Source organism: Mercurialis annua, linkage group LG3 (assembly GCF_937616625.2).
Source record: "Mercurialis annua linkage group LG3, ddMerAnnu1.2, whole genome shotgun sequence".
In the NCBI taxonomy this organism is placed as follows: Eukaryota; Viridiplantae; Streptophyta; class Magnoliopsida; order Malpighiales; family Euphorbiaceae; genus Mercurialis; species Mercurialis annua.
In genome coordinates, this window is record NC_065572.1 from 61,086,068 (window position 1) to 61,093,060 (window position 6,993).

The following is a 6,993-nucleotide window of genomic DNA, read 5'->3' on the forward strand; positions in this document are numbered from 1 at the left end:
ATAAATCTTACATGTGATGGCCTTTTACAAAGATCCAATACAAGAATAAAATCCTGAAATATAAAATAGGGATGTGTGGAAAAATAGTTAAAAAGAAACAAATATTTGCAAAATTTATCTGAAAAATTGTAACATGATAATTCTATCCTACCGTGTCTTGTACTTTATCTTTATCGATTTCCTATACGAGCTTGTTTACGAACATTTAAACGACCGGTTCATAAACATGAGTGAGCTGAAACTGCTGTGCTCATGTTCAATTTGTTTAAATGAATGAATATAAAATCAAATCGAGCTCGGTTCGTTTATAATGCGAACGAACACGAAACCAAGCTCTTATTGAGTCAAATGCCGAGCTGTTCGCGAATAGCTCAATTCGTTTACGCCCCTATTGTGACAACACATCCCAATAACAAGAGAAATATCTATTGAAGTCCACCAAATCCAACGTAATTATATCTTAAAGCTGTCAAGACCCCAACAAAAATCTTAGGATTCCAAGTAACATCAAGACCCAGAAGGACCTAGGAATTTGAGCAACACCAAAATCTGAACAGAGGACATAGGAACCTGTGAAGGGCGTTGCCACATGGTGGCTAAGAGGGGCACTTTTCCTTTTTTTTTTAAAAAAAAAAAAAAACTTTTTAAATAATTTTTTTAAAATTTATCATGTTATTTATATAATTATTATATATTGACTCCTTTGATTTCAATAAATTTTAAATTTTTTATACTATATGATTTTTTTTTTATTTTACCCCCTTAATTTTGATTTCTAGAGTAAATCAAGACTCTGTAGATGGCCTAAAAACTATAGATTTGAGGAAGCTACTTCAAAACCCGATCAAAGAACGTAAATTTAAATTAAAAGACTTGAACAATAAATATCCATTTAAAAGAATATTGTGTCATAGTACGTCATGTATGCATGCACATTCTTCTAGATATTATATAAAAATACACATGAGCATCTTAAAAAATTGCTCTCCCCTCTCTATAAAAACATTCTCTTCATCTTGATCTTATAGAGGGTGGGAGAAGGTGATTTTTGATCTTATTGAAAAATCATCTTCTCTCCGCCCAAATTATTACTTATCTCTATGGTATTATATTTATATCTTTATGAATTTTTAATCTATAAATCTTTTTAAATCTAGATATTTAATAAACCTTGTTGTAGTGTTTGTTGAATGTTTTTGATAATCAAAGATATGTTAAAGATGAAAATCTACCTTTTTAGAATTTCTTTGAAAAAGAAGATCGGAAAACATGAAACTTTAACAAATCTAGCGGTTTGAAGAAAATTTTGGATATATATTGAAGATGAAAGTTAAAAAGTTTGAAACTTCAAGAATTAAGCGGTTTCACGATCGTAGTCTTAATATTTGAACCATTTATATATTTGGATAACTTTTTAATGGTTGAAAAAGGCCTATTCGATAACTGTATCAAAACAACTGTCATAATTGTTCGAGGATAGTTGAGAAATTATTCATTTATGTAATTTTCGTTATTATCAATGGAAGTTTTAGCCTTTAGCAAAAAAAAAACATGAATAACAACATTAACATCAACAAAAATATAAAAATTAATAAGAAGAATTATATTATATAAATTTTTTTGTTCCCCCTTCTCTCTAAAAAAACTATTCTTCTTCTTCATCTTTTAAAGGGTGGGAGAAGGTGATTTTTCGATTTCAATCGGAAATCACCCCCTCTCTGCCCATAAATAATAAATATTCTATAGTTTTAATCCTCCTTTCCATAAAATCTCTTCGATATGAAGTTTTATCTATCCGTAATGGATTTTATCTCTTTTCTTAAAAGAATTTTTATGCTTGTTTGTTAATTTTATGATTTGTTTTCTTCGATGGTTCAAAAATCTCTAGTGATTGTTCGGATTTTAGAGTTAATTTTTTGTAGATCTAAGATTTGAAAGGTTCCCGATCTAACTAATTCTAAAAATCTCATTGACAAAGATGGTCAGAAATACTAAATTTCAGCGTCGTGTGTGTGACCAGTTTATCGAAAAAGGGCAAATCCAAATACCCGCTCCACGGAACTCTTGCTTCTCGTTCGGTCAAAACATATATATGCGAAATCTATGTCTAGATTTGTCGTTTCTTCGATCTACTTATTGCTTATATCTCGAGTTGTTTGTTAGTTTTTTAGATCAAAGATTGAAAGATCATATATTATCTTTGTTATATGACTTTTTCTTTTCTATTCTTCATCAATAAATTCTAAATGGTTATCTTTCCAAGAATAAAAAAAGAATTACATCATATAAACCGTTTTGTGAACAAATTTTATGTACATCCTCCTCGTCTTTTAATTTTTATTTGCAATTCTCTTATTCTTTTTATTTTCCTCTCTCAAATATGGACTTGTACTTAATTTTTTTGCTCAAATAGGAAGATAGACCCAAATCTAAAAGACTCTCTCTCATCTCTCTAAACTCTCTCTTCCTTTTCAGAAACCCTGGCCGCAACAAGAGGGAGGTGATTTTGGCCATTATTTGGTTCAAAATCACCTCCCTACCTTCTCGTTTTCTCTTTAAATCTCGTATTTAGTTTATTTTACGTCAATAATCATAGATCTGAGATCTGTTGGTTTTTTCTTTCTTCCTTTATGGATGTTTTGTCTTCCTTAGTGGAGTTCTGGCTCTTACCCTTTATGGGTTTTGCTATTTCCTCGATGAAATTATCTACGGAACGTAGATCTGAAGTGCTATCAGTAGAAATCTTATTTCTAATATTCTCTCAATCGGACTCATTCAAAGACCAAAGAGTCGATTTGTGGTTTAAAATAACCTTCAAGTGGAGCGGACGGATCGCCGAGTTGCACATTCAAAGAGCTCTGTCAATGCGATTGAAGAAATTAGATATGATTTTTTGTTATTTTACTGATGTTCTATTATTGTACCTCTTGAATGTATTGATATATTCAATATTTGATCAAGTTGTATTTTTATTTCTCTATTAATGAAATTTTCATTATTCTCAAAAAAAAAAAATATGGACTTGCCCTTCGAAGTGAACATCCGATTTTTTTCCGATGTTCTTTTAACGTTTGCCTTTCTTTCTTTTTAAGATCTAAACCTATCCCTAAATATCTACCAATACTTAGTAAATTATCAAACCAATGTGATTATTGCTTAAAAGGGAAATAATAAGGGGGGACATAATCTCAATCATCCCATTAAGGAGCCATGTATCTTAGGTTTCCACAGGAGAAATGGTGGCTTTAAGGGAGCGGAGAAGGTGGATTTCACTTCATCGGACCTACCATCATCAACTTAGTTCATGCACCACAAACTTAGAAAAATCTCTCTTTGGATTGTGCATGCCATGAAATTTTATAGAGCTTATAAAAGGACCAATACGGCCCTCTCTCTCTATCATCATAGTGTTTAGTCTCTTCACGCTTTATATGTGATAGTGAAAGCTTGATTTGATGGACATTTTTGAAAGGATGAGTATCTTTGCTAATTCTTTCAACTCACGTCATAAGTGCAACTTTTTCCAAGGGTAATAAGTTGGCTAATCCTTAACTTGGAAGACTTACAAATAGAGTGCCTCATATAATGTTTTCAAGTAATTTTGAGGGTTATTTACATATTAAATTTTAATATTTTATATATATAGCGATTTAAGCACATCGTTTAAAATGTTGTATATTATTTTGTTTTTAAATTATGGTATTTTATAGTGCATTTCCATTTTTCTTTGCCGTTTTAGTATATATTTTATAGCTTTATATTTTGTAAAAAACGGGAATGTGCTGTAATATGTCAGATTTTAAAAGGATGGAATTGATGATGCAACACTTTAAATAACGTGTTTAAATCGTAACAAACGCAAAATGGATCTAATTCATTCCATCACATAAGTTTATGTACGGAAATGACCCTTTTTATCTTAATTAAGTAGGACTTAGTGACTTTTGTCATTTTAATGACAATGATTGAAGAAAAAAAAAAACTGTAAAATTCTCCAAGAAATAGATGTGCAAGAAGAGGAATAAGATAAACATATGAGAATAAGATGCTATAGACCTTATAGTAGTATTTGCAAGTCGGTATAATATATGGTTTAGCATAAAATCATATGATTGCATCATTTTAACTATTTTATTCTCTCTATATGACACCACCACAACCAACACTTTTTCCTTTTTGTATCAAACACCCTCATTTTCTTATATTCAAGTCAATGGAACTTATGCATTTTGCACACGTTTTTTAAACCTATAGTTCTCAATGTATTATAACTTAATTCTTGCCAATTAGTCATGGGGATTATTGGAGCTCATATAAACCACAAGTTTAGCAACATTATATCTCTTTATTGATTAGTTGGTAGCAATTTGAATTATGATTGGTTTGAATGCATCACCTTAACCTTTTATTATTCTCTATCCATTTTCTCTCCTTTATAGCTAGCTACATCCCATGATAGAATAACATGCTTTCCTTTCCGTGGCGGAGTCGGAATATCGAGTCGAGACTGGGTGGACAGACGGAAATTTTAATCAATAATCTCTTCATACCAATCCGGATAGAGCTCAGAATTCAAACCTTTTTTCTAAAGGAACTCGACTAACTCAGATCAGGCTGACGCATGGCTCCGCCACTATTTTCTTTTTTTTCCTTTTTCTTTTTTGCTTGAATGGAATCACACTCCTACAGAATAAGCATTTTTTAACAAAAATGTTCGTCGGGAAATAAATTATTTAATCAAAAAAAGATTACCGTTATATTTTGACATAAAAAAATTTGCGCCTAAAATCTTGATTAGTTAATCTGTCTCCCAAAAGTGGAGCTTATCGGTGCCACACTCTTGTCATATTTTTCAAAGGATATATACAATGAATTCATATTCATCCATAAAGTAGAAAAGTAATATATTTTAGTACTGTGTGCTAGAAATAATATTATTATTGTAGTCTCACTAACGGTTTGGATCAAAAGTCTAAGATTGATCGTTTAGGGAAAGAGAACGCTTGTGTGAGAAATTAAACTCACGACTTTAGCAGAAAGTTCCAACACTTACACAATTTGATTAATTAAATGTATAAAATAAAATGAACTGTGACAAAATCACTACAGAACTTGGATAGGCTCTAGTTCGGACAGCAGTCCGGAAATTTTAAAGAGAGGGAATTCACAAGGAAGCGTAGGATAGTAAAATGTCATGTCGGAACTGTCGAAAGATCGAACGTGTAGTGAATGATCACATTATATCATTTAAAACGGACCGAAAAAAATTCTAATACTGCCACTGCACATGTTCCTGTCAAAGTTTATTGATTGTACATAATTTGTAAACTCACGTTTATTTTATGAAGACAAATAAAAGGCAAGCGCCAACTTGTGTGTGAATCCTAGAAATGAAGTATGCTTGTTGTGCAAGTAAACCAGATTACATCTCACCTAATCATTTATAAGTATTATATTTCTTCATGTCTTAAATCAAATTAGTCAAATAAAACATACAATTTTCTTCACATAAATTTATGTCAACTTAAATAGTTAATTGAAATGATAAACTTAGATGCAGACAAATTAATTTAGATTAGACATTTCAATTCACACTTTGTCCAAATAGGTAAGAATCATTGTATACATCCAGAAATCACCCTATCCACTCATTTCTTAGTTTAAAAAATCACCAACAATTATTCCTAACAATTTTATGTGTAGAGAAAAAAAGATCAATATTCCATATCTCTGTATATAGTTTTATTCAAAACAAAATTCTATGTATAGTTTAGACTAACCGACAAAATATAAGGAAGAATAAAATTAACAATTTCTTAAGAGTTACACTTGATTAATAAAAATTTAATGTATATTTTATAATTAATTGTATTACGTATTAGGGTATTCTTTAGGAGTGTGCATAGTCTCCTTTTTTCCTTCAATTGATTCTCTATTTTTCTCATATTCTATTAAATGATATTTTTAATACAACTGTTTTGCAAGAGATTTTCTTCTATAATTTGCTTTCCAATGTTCGTCATATCCCCGCATCAATTTCTTCACTGATTACCTCTCGCAGCGTCTTATCAAAATGACTTAATAGAATTGTACTATACGCATTGGACATAACTTTTAGCCCTCTCTAGCTAACAAACTCATAGAAAAATTATCTTCTCCGTCTAATATTGTCGAAAATCGTTGCTGAACGAGAACAACTCTCATATTATCTTTCCACAAAATAAAGTCATTTAAACCATTGAATATTTTAATATCGAAGATATAAAGCGACATCTTTAGTCAGCAGTGACTATTAAATATCTCAAATTTTAAAATCTAAACTCCAATGTCACTTGTTGTAGAGGAAGCAAATACAAAAATTAACAAAAGTAAACAAAAAACATAAACAAACAAGCATATGAAAGTTTACGTATATCGTTTAATTCTATCTACGTTCATGAAAAGAGAGTTTATTCTATTTACATTAATAAAAGTTACAATTAAGTAACATCAAATATTTATATTAAAATTTTATTTACACACCTCATGCACATCTTAAATCGATTTTGGTTGGTAACTCAATAAACAATTTTAAACAGAATTTCAGGAGAGTAGAACTATCAAAACTAGACGAGACATAATTTTTTTCTTTTTTTGGTGACGAAGGAATCCTCGGCGGAGCCCGGTCACCTTTTAGGGCGGAACCCGACCACCTGGATAAAACCCTCGGGGAGGCTAGTCTCGGCATTCCACCGCCCGGACCTCCCATTTAATATGGATCTTTTAACAACTCATCCACAAATGCTTTCAATATTCTTAGGACAAGGGACCAGACAAGTCCAAGGATTCTCCCATTTATGGAATATGAGATTCGAATTTTGGTTCTTTTAAATCTCATGCTTACTGCCCACATTTGTGATCAATTCAGCCAACCCACGGTGGATATGAGACATAAATATTCTCATCGGTTTTCAAACTCTTTATCCTCTAAATCGAAAGTTGTCTAAATTATCT